The following is a 15,949-nucleotide window of genomic DNA, read 5'->3' as shown; positions in this document are numbered from 1 at the left end:
TATGAAAATAGTTTTGACCTCAGAGACCCTTTGAAAGATGCCCACAATTTCCCTGAGACCACATCTTTAAAACTACTGCCCTAAAGAGATAGGGACCATATTGGCTAGATGATACCCAGGGACCTATGGGCCAGACTTGGAGAGCCACTGCTCTAAGCAACTCCAACCTCCTTTTTCTTAACTAGCATTTCACAGAAAATCTTTCCCTTTTTCCTGAAATTTCTGATATTCAGGAGATTTTTTTCTTGTTCATTGTACACTCTTTGGATAATATAAACTTTAAAATTATCTAACCTTCGAAAAGGGCAGCTGGATGGCATAGTGGATAGAGCTCCAGGCCTGGAGTGAGGAAGACCTATGTTCAAATCCAATTTCAGACACTTGGCTGTACGACCTTGGGCAAATCACTTAACCTTAGTTTCCCTCAATTTCCTCATCTGTGAAATAAGCTGGAGAAGGAAATGGCAAACCACTCTGGTGTCTTTGCCAAGAAAACTCCAAACAGGGTCACGAGGAGTTGGACATGACTGAAACTAATGAAAATTAATGAACTTTTGAAAAAGACAGAATAGTCAGGAGTAGAAGTACAATGTAGGGAGTTTGTGGAATTCCTACATTTTAGCACATGCTTTCTCATTGTATCATGTGTGTTGGAAATGTCTCTCAAAGGAAGCTGTAAATTCACTAAAGGCAGAGACTGTGTATAAATACTTCTTTGAATCCCTCATAGAACATACAGGACAATGCCTGGATCGCGTCAGTGTTCAACGAAAACAGCAGTACCTCTATTCACCAAGAGGATGCAAACCCACCTTTTGTTATCAGAACCTTCATTACTAAAGGTAGAAATAGCATTGGTTGTATATAGAAACATTCCAGGATGCGTATTCCCTCCCTTCTTTCTCCCTTTGGTGCCACAGCAGGGTCTCTCCCTCTCTCTCTGTACCCAGGTCCCCTTCGTTGAAAGGATTTTTGTTTCCAGAACTGGACAGGTACCTTATTATACTTGATTTATCAAGGTTACTGTTAACAGGATTTCACGGAGCCAGTCTCTAACCTGAGAATGATGAAGCAGCAGGCCAGAGACAAAGTGTCAGTAATCAGGTAGCCAGAACAGATTTGCAAATCGGGAATTCTCCTGATCAGAATTCCAGGATGCTAAAGTGAAGACAGAGACTATGTACATAAATCACAAGTGGGAAGGGAGGGGACAAGGTGGACTACAAATAATCATTCTCAGGGCCACAGGGCTTTCTCAAACAAACCAAACAAGTGGAAGACAAAACAACTCTAGAGTCCTGTGAGAGCAATGTTGTCTGAGTACTTGGTAGATCACAGGATCAGAGTTCTGCGACAGAACAGGTTCTACAGTCTTTGATTCACTTCACTTCAGGCAGAAGGAAGCCAGTGATTATAAGCCTTGTCAAAGTTTGATCAGTTCAAGCTGCATGGTTAGCTCTCTCACAAGAGAGGCAGTTCTGCAAAATCTAATCTATTGGTATATTCATTACACATATATCAATTATTATAAAAATCGGAATTCCCTTCACATTACAAAGGCTCTGCGTTGCCTCAGCCACTGACCTCTTTTCTCATCAAGTTCATCCAAAAAAGAACATTTTTTAAAATCTTATTTTGATTCATAGCTTTTGTTTTAACTTTACTTTTATTTCTACTACTCAATAAGCCATCCCTTTAATATCAAAATTTTTTTAAAGAAAGAAAAAAAAACACTTCAGCAAAACCAATCAATATATCAATCATGTTTGACAGAATAAGCAATATTTCATACCTATGGTCCCCAACTCCGAAAAGTGGGAAAGGAGGTACATTTTCTCAACTGTCCTCTGGCACCAACCTTGGTCATTATGATTACACAGTACAGAGTTTTATTAACTCATTCCTTCTGTTTATGTTGTTATACTGAATACGTATATTGGTTTCCTGGTTCTGCATACTTCACTCTGCATCAGTTCATATAAGTCAAAAAAATCCAGGTTCTGGACAAAATGGCTGCCCAAACAGGTAGGAGACCACCCAACTCCAGTGGTGTGCTACAGCTGACTCTAACTGGTTGCCAGAGTCGATTGCTAAATTTTTGGTTACACCTCAGAAATCCACAAATTCTACAAAATAGCTTGATTTTTTGTTTTGTTGGTTATCTAGACTTAAGAAAATGTTAATAGTGAAGATTAAACTTTACAAGCATTTTGTGTACTTTTTTTTTTTTGGAAACCTACAAGGTCCTGTGATTTCATTGGTATAGAGAGCTTCCAGGTGAGGAAACTTCCTTTGCTCCTTCATGAAGGCAGCTTTTCCACAGTCTATAGCCTTAGAAAGTTGTCTGGCTGACTGAGAGGTTAAGGATTTGCCCTAAGTCACATGATAAATATCAGAAGCAGGATTTGAACCCAAGTCTTGAGTTTAAGGGGCAGCTAGGTGGTGTAGTAGACGGAGCACCAGGCCTGAAGTCGGGAAGACCTGAGCTCAGATCTGATTTCAAACACTTCCTAGCTGTGTGACCCTGGGCAAGTCACTTAATCCTGTTTTTCTCAGTTTCTCATCTGTAAAATGAGCTGGAGAAGGAAATGGCAAAATGCTCCAGTGTCTTGGCCAAGAAAACCACAAATGAGGTCACGAAGAGTCAGACATGACTGAAAATGACTGAACAACAGACTTGGGTTTAAGCTCTGGGCCCTCTTTCTATCTACTGTTCTACCCAGAATTTGAGATAAAAATCAAATCCTAGTTGTTAAAGGAAAAATTCTGGTTTGGGCCTTACCCTGGTCAATTAAAGGTAAACTCAGGAAATAAGACAAAAAGGAGTGTATTGGCACCCCAAGGCATCAAACAGTTGGAGTGGGGTCCTGCCACCAATATTTTCACTTCCTTAACTTTATTTTTCTTTTCTTAAGCTCCTTCTCCTTTTGACCATGAGACACATTCAATACAATTCCCCTAAGTTCACCAATAGTTTTCCCATTCCAGCCAGGACAGGATTTATCAAAGTAATCATGAATGATGGCTGCCAATTGATTAACATAGGCTGAAATGATGACTTTTAGATCAAGATCATTTTCTGGATCGAACTGAACAAATTTCTGGGTAGCAGCATACAAAGGAATAGAGAAAGCATCAGGAGGTGCATCTGAATTCTGTATAATGCCATGGAATCTTCTTCAATCTACCAGTTGCTGTACAGCCTGCTCTAGATTGTCATAGAGGGTGATTTTTGCATTATTGAATGTTTTCCAGTCCCTCTCACTGTTATAAGTCCAATGAGGGCCATTCTGGCCCATATGCTTCTGTTCTGTTCATCCTCTAACTTTACCACATTGGACAGGACCTTTGCCTTGTCGTCCTTTGGGAGAAAGGCATCTAATAACTCATCAATATCTTCCCAAATGTGTAGCTAGGTGACAAAGACATTACTAGCTGTGTGACTGTGGGCAAGTCCCTCAACCCTGTTTACCTTAGTTTTCTCATCTGTAAAATGAGCTGGAGAAGGAAATGGCAAACCATTCTTTTTTAAATTTTTAAAAAAATTTTTTTAGGCAATTGAGGTAAAGTGACTTGCCCAGGGTCACACAGCTAGTAAGTATCAAGTATTTGGTCTAGGGGCAGATTTGAACTCAGGTCCTCCTGACTTCAGGGCTGGTACTCTATCCACTGTGCCACCTAGCTGCCTCTATGCAAACCACTCTTTGCCAAGAAAAATGAACCACAACAATAATATCTTTCCAAGTGGGATTATGGCTGCTTGTAATGGTCTTAATTTTCTTAATGATGGTGACGAGGTCTCTCCTAAAGGGTAGAGTGACTTGTTGCCGTAATATAGTGTCTCCTGGTTTAAAGGGGACATGTCCTGTAGAAGTGGTTCTTAAAGTTACTATGGTCTGCAGACTAATCCTGGCCCCTGAGGACCAACCCCACTGGCTGTAGTCTGGCTGAGCACAGTACCCAAAGGCTGAGCAAAGTTAAAAGACAGGGGTCACTCGGACTATTATTTTGCCCCATGGTCTGACTTTGCACATAGTCTTCACAAACACACCCAACCATTCACCTTTCTGTAACCAATGTTCCAAGAGAATTTCTAATCCCAATCAATCATCAAACATTTATTAAGTGTCTAATAGGTGCTGGGGATGCAAAGACAAAAATTAAAAAGAAAGAAAGAAATAGCCGCTGTCAAGCATTTCACATTCAATAGGGGTCTAAGTTTTATTGCCACTGGAATTTTTTGTATGTGTTTCTGCCTTTCCCTCATTCTCCCCCACTCCCTTTCTTTATAAGTAAATCCAACAGTGCAACCAACACCAGATTCCAAACTGAATGCACCAACTCTACAGATCCTCCTGCAAACAGCATCCCCAGGAACTTTTAACGATCTTTACCCTAACTTCTTCCCCTACTGCCTTTCCTCCATCTAAACAGGGGGATGTCTTGATTCCTACACAAATTGGATTTAAGGCAAAGTTACACAAAGCTGTCAGCCTCACTTTCTCTTTGAGAGTTATCGAAGTCCAGTGGCAGGATAAAACTCAAGATGACTGGTGATGGCCCGGCATGCAGTGGATGACCTTGGAATCTTCTATGTTTGACCTAGTTCTAAGTTCTCCACATCGCCTGTGTTAGCCACCTTCATGGCCTTTGGAACACATTATTCTCATTCTTCCAGGGGAAGTTAAGTGTCTGCCCCAAGCATGATGCCCTCTAGTATAACAGGGAAGGTAGCAAGGGTTCAGCTAGGTGGCACAGTGGATAGTGCAATGGGCCTAAAGTCAGGAAGACCTGATCTGGTGCCAGACACTTACTAGCTGTGTGATCCAGGACAAGTCACTTAATCTTGTTTGCTTCAGTTTCCTCAACTGTGAAATGAGCTAGAAAAGGAAATGGCAAACCACTCCAGTATCTTTGCCAAGAAAACCCCAAATGTGTAGAGCCTATATCAGATTGCAAGCCATCATGGGGTGGCAGGAATGGAGGGGCAGAAAATTTTTGGAACTCAAAATCTTATAGAAGTGAACATTGGAAACTCAAAATAAATTAATATTAAAAAAAGAAAAAGAAAAAGGGGAAAGAAGCCCCAAATAGAGTCATGAAGAGTCAGAGACAACTGAAATGACAAAAAAGAGTGGGGAGGGTTTAGGGGAAAGAGAATGTGTCCTGTTTTGGACATACTGAGTTTAAGAAGTATACTAGACATCTAGTTGGAAGTGAAATTGGAGGTCACAAAAAAATTGGGGCAGGATAGGTTTGAGAATCAATAACATAGAAATAGTTATTAAATATATGGTTGCTTATGAGATCAAGTGAAATAGGATAAAGGCAGAAGAAAAGAGGGCTCAGGACAATTACCAGAGGGAGACCTAACTGATCTAATTCCCATCCCTCCAAATCCTGATTATGACCTTTAAGTATTAGTCCAACTGATCTCATTTCTGCCTTTTTAACTGAGTCAGTTTGGTCTTTGTTGCCTTAAATTCCAACACTTTAGTCATTCTGATAGAACTCCCCACCTCTAAAACGAAACTTTTAGATCTCTCTAGTCTGAAGCCTTTTTGCTAGCCCCACGGTTTCTTTCTCCAATTAATTTCTCCAATACTTTTTCCCTAGAGATCACCCCAGAAACGCTCTGCATTTTTGCTTGTGAAAATAACATTCATGATTTACATAATAGCATTATCATGATTAATCATAACATGATTAACTCCTCCTCTTTTTAAAATTAATTTATTTTGATTTATCAACAATCACTTCCATAAGCTTTTGAGTTTTAAATTTTTCCTCCCCTTCCCTCCCCAAGATGGCGTGCAATCTGATATAGACTATACATATACATTCCTATTAAACATATTTTCACATTAGTGATGCTGTAAGTAAGAATTAGAACCAATAGGAGGAACCACCAGAAAGAGGAAACAAAACACAACAGAAGAAAAAAAATAGCAAATAGAATGCTCTGATCTGCATTCAAACTTCATAGTTCTTTCTCTGGATGTGGATAGCATTTTCCATCATGAGGCCTTTGGAGATGTCTTAGATACTTGTATTGCCGAGAAGGGTTAAGTCTATCAATATTAGTCATCGCACAACGTGGCTCTTCCTGTGTACAACATTCTCCTGGTTCTGCTCACTTCACTCAGCATCAGACCTCACAACTCTTTCCAGGTTTTTCTGAAGTCTGCCTGCTCATCATTTCTTATAGCCAAATAGTATTCCATTACATTCATATACCACAACTTGCTCAGCCATTCCCCAGTGGATGGGCATCCTCTCAATTTCCAATTCTTTGCCACCACAAAAAGAGCTGTTATAAATACTTCTGTACATGTGGGTCCTTTTTCCTCCCCTTTTTTCCCCCACCTTACTCTGAGATTATTTCAGAGAAAAGAGCTCCCATAAACCAGACAGCTAAATTGCATGACTGTCCAACAATTCAAACCAAGAAGCACCTCCTAGGTGCCACACCCTGTGCTGAGGCCTGAGCATACAAAGAAAGGTAAAAACCCAGTCCTGCGCTCTCAAGGAACCCAGTTTAATGGGAGAAACATGTAAACCACTAAGTACAAACAAGATACAGATATGGATACATTGGAGATAATCAGAGAGCAGGCACTACCCTTAAGGGAGAACCCAGAAGGCTCTTTTCCTGCACTTTTGCTTTTTAGTTGAACACAAGAACAGTGAAAATAAACATGCAATAAAAACAAACGTAATCATTATAAAGCTCTCCTCTGAAGTGCCTCAAAGCATCTCACAAAATATTTTGATGGAAATTATGATTATTTTACAGCTAGAGATATGGGTGCACAGAGGTAGGGTCATTCAGTCTGAGCCTCAAATATTGAAGTCAGAAGTAGCTGGTCCATTATACTCTCATTCTCTTTCTTTTAAAAATGATAAATATTAAATTGTGAGATCACAAAATTGCTACTGACTTTATTAGTTTATTAGTGGGTAGTTTAAAATGGCAGATGTGGGAGATGTTTCTAAATTGAAAAGTTGTACAGTGTGTGTACACACAGAAATGTTACAAAAATCAAAAAGAGTTGGTTTAATATTAATCACGCAAGTATTTTTTGAATACTTAACATATTACTGGAGTCACTGAAAAATATTCAAAGAAAGTTAAGATTTTGACCTTTGAAACACAGAATTCTAAATGTTTTCCAGTTCAGGACAAAGAATTTATTTCCAAACTGAAAACTTGTAAGGCTGTTTGATGCTTGTGTCAACTTCAATTTAAGAGAAAACAGTCAAAATAGCAAAATGGAAGTCTTTAATGCAGGGTCACATACTAAGTGCTGGGGTATTCAAGGAGGGGGCTGGGAACAGGCTTATAGGGTACTAAGGCAGGGGGAATGGCCAACCTACACGTGGGAGAAGTTAGGCAGAGTGAAAGGGGCAGCAGGTTCTAGGGGATAGGACATTCTATGGTTTCTTGAGGTAAACTGTTTTTCATAACTACTAAAAGTCCTAGGAGAAAGCTGGGAATCTTGAAGGGGAGAGTTTAGGACCTTTACAAAATAGTCAGAGGCTGGAGTGATAACGTCTAGTTATCTTCAGGTAATTCAGGGGTCCCGGAATTGGGAACAAGGTCAGATTCAGTCAACTGAGTTTGACTCCAGGTTAAGTTAATTTTCTGTAGGCATATTACATATGAATACATTTTTAAAAATAAAATTTAAGTATGACATTGTACACACGTTGATTTTTCAATAAAACCTATGTTACTTGAAGAATCACGGTTACTATCCTGATCATCATTATTACCTGAAGAGCATTTACTAAGATTCCTTCTTTTCAAAAGTAAAATTTAGAAGACAATGGCCCGCTGCCCTCATCTGAGGAAAGATCTGTTTGAAAGTCACCAGAATTTGAAAGAATGGAGTAAAGGACTGGAGGGATTTCTTTGAAGTGAAAGTATTTTCTGGCTTCTTAAGCGCAAACTTAGCCCAAGATTTCTCTTCCTCTTTGCATCCAAGATGAAAGTTAGATTTGCTCCTCCCATTATGATTAAAATTGTGGGTGTCTTGCGGTACAATTAATGCGTATTCCCTAATCCCACTGGCGAAAACAGAAAGAACTCTCCCCATCCAGAGATTGAGGCTGGAGACCGCGCAGCAAGCAAGGCTGGTCAAACCTAGGTAGAATTCCTGAGTATACATTTCCCTGCCAGAAGAGTCGGTTATGACACAGCAGTTAGGATCTGGGAGACCTGGGAGGGACGTGTGTGGCGAAGCATCAGAAGCAGGAAGGGATGGACATACTAGACATTTTGACCTTAAAGGAAGACATGCAAATTGGGTATTATATCCAACGCAGTATGTTCGTATCTATTTTTGCGCAGCAGGAGCAAGAAGGAATGGAGATCCTAGACTTGTTGACATTAAAATCTTCGAGGACTATGCAAATCAGGCATAACATCCAATGCAACACATTCGTATATATATTTTTGCGTCGACACCTCGGTCATTTCACCCCCCCCTCCAGGCTGCAGCCCAGAGCTAGGGGTGAAGGGGTGGGGTGGGGGTGGGGAGTGGGTGTTGCACGGTTCCTGGTATAGGCAGCTACTCCGGGAGGCGAGGGGAACAGTAGTGATGGTGAAGTCTCTCCCATACCAGTTTTCCCTTCCTCCCAGTCAGTGGCTCCCACTGGCAGGTTCATGCACGGGTGTCTGCGCCTGCCATCCCCTCGTGACCATGACCGTGACCGCGATGGGGGGGATTAGGGGATTAAAGAGATGGGAGGCGACGGTGGGGTGGGTGGCGGTGGTAGTGGTGGGATGGGGGGAGATACGACTTTAAAGGCTGGGGGCGTTGCAGAGTGTGCGTCAGTGGCTGGCGGAGGGGGCGAGCAGTGGGCACAAGGTCCCTGACAGACAGACGGACGGACAGCCTGAGTGATAGACAGACAGACAGACGGTGGAACTGAGCCAGCTGGGGAGTTGGGGGCGGGCGCAGTTGTGGGCGCAGCCGGGGAGTAGGGCTAGGGCAGGCGCAGAATTGGGCCCTGGGCGCAGTGAAGCGGCTAAGCCTCGGCGTCCCTGCCGCCGCCTCCCCCGCGGTGGAGGAGGAGGAAGGGGACGGCGGGGCGAGCGATCGCCGCTGGCCTGGGGCGCGCCTGCCCGCAGCCACAGCCGGAGTCGCTGCTGCAGCGCAGCCGCCTCCAGCTCCATTCATTCTCCGAGGCTCCGCCTCCTCCCTGGATCCTCTCCTGTGCGGAGGGCGCGCCCAGCCGAGGTAAGTGAGACTCCGGGTGGCTTCCTTCCCTGGGCCCGCAACCCCCCCACTCCCTCCCCACCTTCTCCTGGCCTTGTCCTTGTCCTTGGCACTCCGGTCCCCAAGAAACGATCTGCACCCCCCGGTGCGGCGGGCGGGCAGTCAAGGCCGAGCTCCGGGAGACAGCCCCGGCGTGCGAGGTGAGGGGCAGCTGTGCGTCCGGCCCCAGGTGCGCCCAGCTTCGTGGAAGCTCCACCATTTTGTGTGAGGGAATTTCTCCTTCTCCATCCCACTCCTCCAGCCTCTAGCTTGGCCTCTGCAGCTAGTAACCCTCTCGTGAATCCCTTCCCTCGCCCGCCCCCCGCCCCCACTTAGGCTCGGTGAAGGGGTGAACATACTGTACCCTTCAAGTTTCAGTCCTTTGAAGATATAGGACTGGCCATGTGGTCCTCTAGGCTGCTACCCCATCAGTCACCTTTAAATACTCTTGACTAGTCGCCCGGAGGTTCTTTGGGGTTCGTGAACTTGTTTTTTTTTAAAAAATATATTGATGTATCTTTCGATATGATTGGCTTTCTTTGTAATCCTATACATTTTATTTTATATATTTAAAAACATTCTGAGAAGGGGTCCATTAACGTCACTATACTTCGGAAAGGGACCAAGAACCCTTAGATTAGTGGGAGGGAACTTGGAATCCAAAGCATTGTGTCTCCCCGCCCCCCCTCCTCCGATTGTGACTTCTTGAACACGCTTGTTTTTTTGTTTTTTCCTTTTGTGTGTGTGTCGTTAGCAGTGAGCACACTGCTTGGCACGTAGTAGTAAACGTTTCATGAGTGCTTGTTGACTGCCTGGCTGGCTGGCTGCTGCTTTACAATCCTGTAGATATGACTTATCAGGATCATCCTGTCCCTCAGGAAAGCAATATAAGGAGCCTTGAGCTCTCTAGATGGCTTTATGGATGAACTTACGAGTTGGGGTCATGGTTCTTTCTTTGCTGCTAGTGGAGAAAAAGGATTATAAGTAGTCCTTCCTCAGCTCAGCTAAAGCAGTTAGACTACGGGAAACAGATTTAAATTGTCTTTTCCCTTCTCCCTGCCTATCTTCCCCTTCCCTCTATGTCACCCCAGAGTTTGGTGTTCTTAAAAATAGAATGAAATGAATGTGTATCTGGGTTGGTGGGGTTTGGAGGTTTGCTTTTTACCTCCTGAAAGAGGAGAGAGGGATTAGAATTAAAATTAACTGGTCCAAATTTAGGGACCATTACAAGGCAAAGTTTGTATATGTAGTACATTAACCCACCAAGTGCCATTTGTTTGGTTCCAGAAAATTTTGCAGTTATGTTTAGATGTAGTATTGGTTAGTTATATGCTCATCCTTCATTTATTGGGCTGCCAACTATATGATAAATTGTTTATTTGGGCCATAATTTGGATTATATCCAGTAATGTAGAATTGGAATTGTGTGCAGAATTTAAATACGAGAATGTTGATTAGTGACTGTTGCATAATGCCTACATTTTGTGTAGGTTAGTTTTATGGAAGTCACCAAAATGAGTCTGTTCCAGGCACTGTTAGTTTCTGTTATTCTACATTATAAAGATTTACATTTGACCTTTAGAAGTGATATGATATCTTGGTTTTCTTCTGGAGTGTTTATATGGGGAGGATTCTTTACTGATAGGGCGGAACCCATAGAGATAAGTTTTGGTTTGATTTTAGTGGTTGGGGGAAGTGAGAGGAGTTGGGGAAAATTCCATTGTGATGACTTCCAAATACAAAGTTAACATGCTACAATTTTCTGCTGAAAATTTGTAGCTTTATTATTAGAAGTTGCCATCTTAAAAGCAACCCAGGAAATAATTAATAAGCTATGAGTGGCCACATTGACCTTTCACAAGGACAATTATAAGAAGTTTTTATATTGTCCAAGTTCTTACAAATGGTATCCTTTCCCAGATAAAAACTGAATAATAATATAAATTTGAAGTAGGAATATAAAAAATTGTACTCAAATGTCTAAAAAGAACTGATTAATTACCTTTTGCCCTAAACCTGACCGTCTTCCAAATTTTGCTTTTTATTTCCTCATGAGATCGCATCATCCCAGATTGTAACCACAAAGTCAGCCTTCCTTGACTTCTTTGTCTACATCCACCCCTTTCCCTCATTTCCAAGTTGCCAAGTCTTGTCGATTAGTATTAGCCCTTAAACATCTCTTGTCCAAAGTCATACTAAATCAGTCCCTTATCCCTTCTTTAGTATGGATTCTTGGAATAGTGCTCATTTGTCACCTGCTTCCAGTCTTCATTTTTATTATGTGAAGATGTCAAATAATTTTCCCAAATTACAGGACTGATCTCCCCTGATCAAAAAACCTTCCATGGCTCCCTATCTAGTTAAAGCCCAGACTCTTTAGCCTGGGTTTATGCCTGCCGCAATCTGGTATCAGCCTACCTTTCAAGCCAGATTTCTCTTTGGTCTCTCTTAGTATCCATTATGTTAGAGACCAACTAGACTAATAGCTGTCCATTTCCTCCCTTGGGACATTTGTCTCTTGCTTGGGAGTGCACTTCCTCCTCTTAGTTTCTCAGAGTTCTTACCTTCCTTTTAGATAATCTCTGTTTTTGCCTCCTCTTTGAGTTCTTAAGTATTCCTAGAGCTTCTTTGACCTAGTTTAAAAAATTCAATCTGGGAAGGGAAGATCCTCCTGGTTGCTAGCCAAAACCAAAACAATTGCTATTTACACTCTGCTTTGAGCCATCAGGGCCCAAACTATGACCAAATGAGGCTTTGACTAGGACCTGTTGTTGGCCAATCCATGAGAGCCAGAGTGATTTGGGTTTGATTCTTTGCCTCATTTCTTACCTAGCCTGAATCACTGAATGGGCATTGCCTCAGTCAAACTGAGACCTGGGAAAGACCTAGCTTAAAAAGGCCAAGGTCTCCCACTGCATCTGGGGCCATCTCTAGTCGTCCTGATCTATATTTTGCCACTAGACCAGATGGCTCCAATGGAGAGAGTAAGACTGGTGACTTTGCACAGCCTTCTCTCACTAAGTCCAATTCACTTGCAAGTCATGGCATCACCCTCCTGAGGTCATGGTCCTCTTTTGAGAATGTAGAAAAAACAACCTGTAAGTAGTAGTAGCTGCCCCACTGGGGACCCAACTCGTCAGTTCCAGTTGGGCAACACAACATAGCTCCTTCCATCCTTCCTTCTCTCCCTACTCTCCTTCCCTCCTCTTCCTCTGTCCACATAGGGTATCATACCCTTACTTTCTGGTGCTCTGCCCAAAGGAATATAAATTTTGATCCCTGAAACCTCACAAGATATCTTGTAATTTATGGGTTAGATTTCTTTCTTTAGGACCATGCCTTAAACCCAAATCACCCTGGTTTTCATTGATTGACCAAGAATAGGTCCCAGCCCAAGCTTCACTTGGTCATTGTTTAGGCTCCTTGATGGCTCTGAGTGAGTGTAAATAGCAGTTGTTTTTAGTTTTGGTCAGAAACCCTGAGGGTCTTCCCCTCCCAGATTAATTTTTTTTTTTAAACTAGCTAAAGGAGGCCATTTTTTTAACCTCATTTCTTACCTAGTCTTAATGACTGAATTGACTGAATGCCTCAGTCAGACTGGGACCTGAAAGACCTTAGTTTAAAGAGGCCAAAGTCTGGGGCAGCTAGGTGGCACAGAGGATAGGGCACCGGTCCTGGAGTCAGGAGGACCTAAGTTCAAATCTAGCCTCAAACACTTGATGCTTGCTAGCTGTGTGCCCCTGGGCAAGTCACTTAACCCCTTTGCCTAGCCCCAAAACACAAATAAACAGAAAGGCCAAGGTCTCTCACTGCATTGGGTCTTTCTGATCTGTATCTTGCCACTGGACCCAGATAGCTCTGGAGGAGAGAGTGAGACTGGTGACTTTGCACGGACCTTCCTCACTTAAATCCAATTCACTTGCATGTCATGGCATCACCTCCCTGATGTCATGGTCCTCTTAGAGAAGGAAGGATAAACAACAACTCCTAGAGCAGTTGTTAATGTTTTCCTCAAATTATCTTGTATTTTCCTCATGTTATATGTCTCTGTGGAATATAAACTACTGGAAGGCAAAAAAACCTCTGACCTTATGTATAGTAGGTGTTTAATAAATACTTGTTGCTTGTTGAAATGAGTCTGTACATTTATAAAAATGCCTATTTGCTCAGCATTGTGCTAGGAATAAAGACAAAAAAAATGAAACAGCCCCTGTAATTTCTTAAAGAAATTACATTTTACTGGGAGAAAACACAACTTGTACAATAAAGTAATACAGGGGGAGGAGGTGTCACTAATATCTGGTAGATCAGGAATGGCTTCCAGTGAGAGAAGATACTTGAGCTGACCCTTGAAGGAGCTGGAGAGAGTATTCCATGCATTGTCAAGGACAGCCTGTGCAGAGGCAGGGACAGTTTGACTGGGTCCCTTGAGTGCATGAGTGTGGGAGTAATGTGGATTCAGTCTAGAAAGATAAACTGGAGCCAGATTGTGAGGGGCTTCAAATGCCAGATGCAGAACTTTGTATTTTTTTCGTAAAGGTAATAAGCAGATACTGGAACTTCCTGAGCAAGGAAATAGTGTGGTCAGACCTGTGCTTTAAGAATGTCAATTTGGCAGCTGTGTGAAAAATTGATTATAGAGAGAAGAGACTGAAAGCAGACTGGTTAGCAGGCTATTGAAATAGCTATAATCCAGAGAAGAGGTGATGAGAGGTTCTTAAGTAAGGTATCAAGGAGAGAAGACGAGAAATTCTAGAGATGTTGTGGGGATATAATCAGCACATTGGAAATGGGGAGCAAAGGAGAGGAAAGAGTTGAGGATACCTCCAAATCATTCTCTGGTAGAGGAGCTGGAAAGATGTTGGTATTCTTGAAAGAAATAGGGAAGTTAGGAAGAGGGGTAGGTTTTAGGGGAGGATAACTTATTCTTTTTGGAAAATGTTGAGATGTCAGTGGGGCATCCAGTTGGAAACTTTCTGAAGTCAGTTGATGATGTGGGACTGGAGTTATTGGGAGATGAAAGATATGTACATTTGTGTATGTAAATATATATGTATTTATGTATGTGTATATATAAATCCACATTTAAGAACCATTTGCATAGCCATAGCCTTCTTGAGGCAGCTAGGTGGTGAAGTAGATAGAGTATTGTGCCTGGAGTCTGGAAGACTTGAGTTCAAATCTAGCCTCAGATACTACTATAGATACTATTCTTACACACTAGCTGTGTGACCTTGTCACTTAACCTGTTTGCCTCAGTTTCCTCAACTGTAAAATGGGGATGATAATAGTGCCTACCTCCCAGGGTTATTGTGAGGATCAAATGAGGTAATATTTGTAAAGGGCTTAGCACAGTGCCTGGCACATAGTAGGCCCTATATAATTAGAGAGAGAGTAGTGTCAACAAAAAACTCAGAGAGTATCCAGCAGGAAGGAGTGGTCCACAGTGTTACACAAGTGCAGAGAGATCTAGAAGGGTGAGTACTGGGAAAAGATCATTGGTTTAGAGTAGAACATTGGCATTCAAACCCAGAATGATAGAGGTTGAAGTGTGGATTGAGAGGAGGTGGAACCAATGAGTGTAGACAGGTTTTTTCCAGTGGGATATGGCTATGGAAGGGAGCAGAGATAGACAGAATACAGTGAGGGAATGTCAAGGTCATGTGAAAGGTTTTTGCTTGTTTGTTTGTTTTTACCAGGGGGGATATCTGGGCTTGTTTGTAGACGGCAGAGGAAGAGTTAGTGGATTAAAAGAGATTGAAGATTAGAGAAGGGTTGATATAGGGGATAAGCTCCTAGAGGAGACAGGAGGGAATGAAACCAAAGGCAAAAGTAGACATGTTAGCCTTGGCAAAGAGAAGGACCACCTCTTTGTCGGAAGCTGGAACAAACAAGCAGAAATTTGGGGATGTTATTGGGGAGATTTAAAATGTAGAACTGGGAAGAAGAGGGAACTCATTATGGATGACCTTAATTTTCTCTGTGTACTGCTGAGGTGATCCTCTGTGCTGTGAGGAAGAAAGGAAGTGGTGATGTGTTGGTAGGTAGCTTGAGGAGAGCAGATTTTGAACATCTGTGGAGAGTGCAACAGGAGTCATTCAGGAAAGAGTAAAAAGAATTGCTGTATAGCCATGAAGGTCCAGTTGAAATAAGACCATGTAACTAGCACAGTTGTGTGACTTCTTCAGAGATGGTTGGCATCTCATGTATAAGCAGGGAAGTCACCTGGTAGGAAGAGTTTAGGATTGGGATGTGGAAAGGGATGAGTAGTGGTGAATAGGACAGGGGGGCAAGAGACTTGAGAGTAGAGGACAGCATAACATTGAGCTGGTTACTTGTAACCCTAATATTTCTTGAAACCATCCCATCATAGTCACATCCCACATAGTCAACCCACACCTGTGCACTCTGTCTTTGTTGGTTGGGTTGTTGTCCATCGTTCTCAAAGAGGACCCAAATGACATCACTATGTCAAGGTCAAGGTCCAGTGTGTCCAGCTGTGGCTGATCAGACCATAATAAGCTGGGAAAACTCTACCACAGTTGGGGGCACAGGTAGTCCATGTGAGTGGAGGTGTCTCTAAATTTGTACATTTCATGTTTCTTTTGAGTTACTGCAATTCTGCTTTACTTATAGAGCGTAGTACCTTCTTCAACCAATGCACGCCATGCGTGGGGGTGGGGCCA

The 15,949-nt window shown here is 42.4% G+C and overlaps 1 protein-coding gene across 2 annotated transcripts in view; it reads left to right on the top strand.

The window, feature by feature from the left end:
• Positions 1-8,950: 8,950 nt before the first annotated feature.
• The window catches only part of FAM169A (family with sequence similarity 169 member A), a 68,356-nt gene continuing 61,357 nt past the window's right edge, over positions 8,951-15,949 (top strand). Inside the window, exon 1 of one of the 2 annotated variants that reach the window (XM_020998493.1) lies at positions 8,951-9,245. The gene's annotated coding sequence lies outside the window, so the exon portion shown is untranslated. The remainder of the gene's footprint in view (positions 9,246-15,949) is intronic. The other variant, XM_020998490.1, reaches the window with a different exon arrangement.

Source organism: Phascolarctos cinereus, unplaced genomic scaffold, assembly GCF_003287225.1.
Source record: "Phascolarctos cinereus isolate Bilbo 61053 unplaced genomic scaffold, phaCin_HiC Scaffold_4;HRSCAF=312, whole genome shotgun sequence".
In the NCBI taxonomy this organism is placed as follows: Eukaryota; Metazoa; Chordata; class Mammalia; order Diprotodontia; family Phascolarctidae; genus Phascolarctos; species Phascolarctos cinereus.
This window is presented reverse-complemented; position numbering and strand designations above follow the sequence as displayed.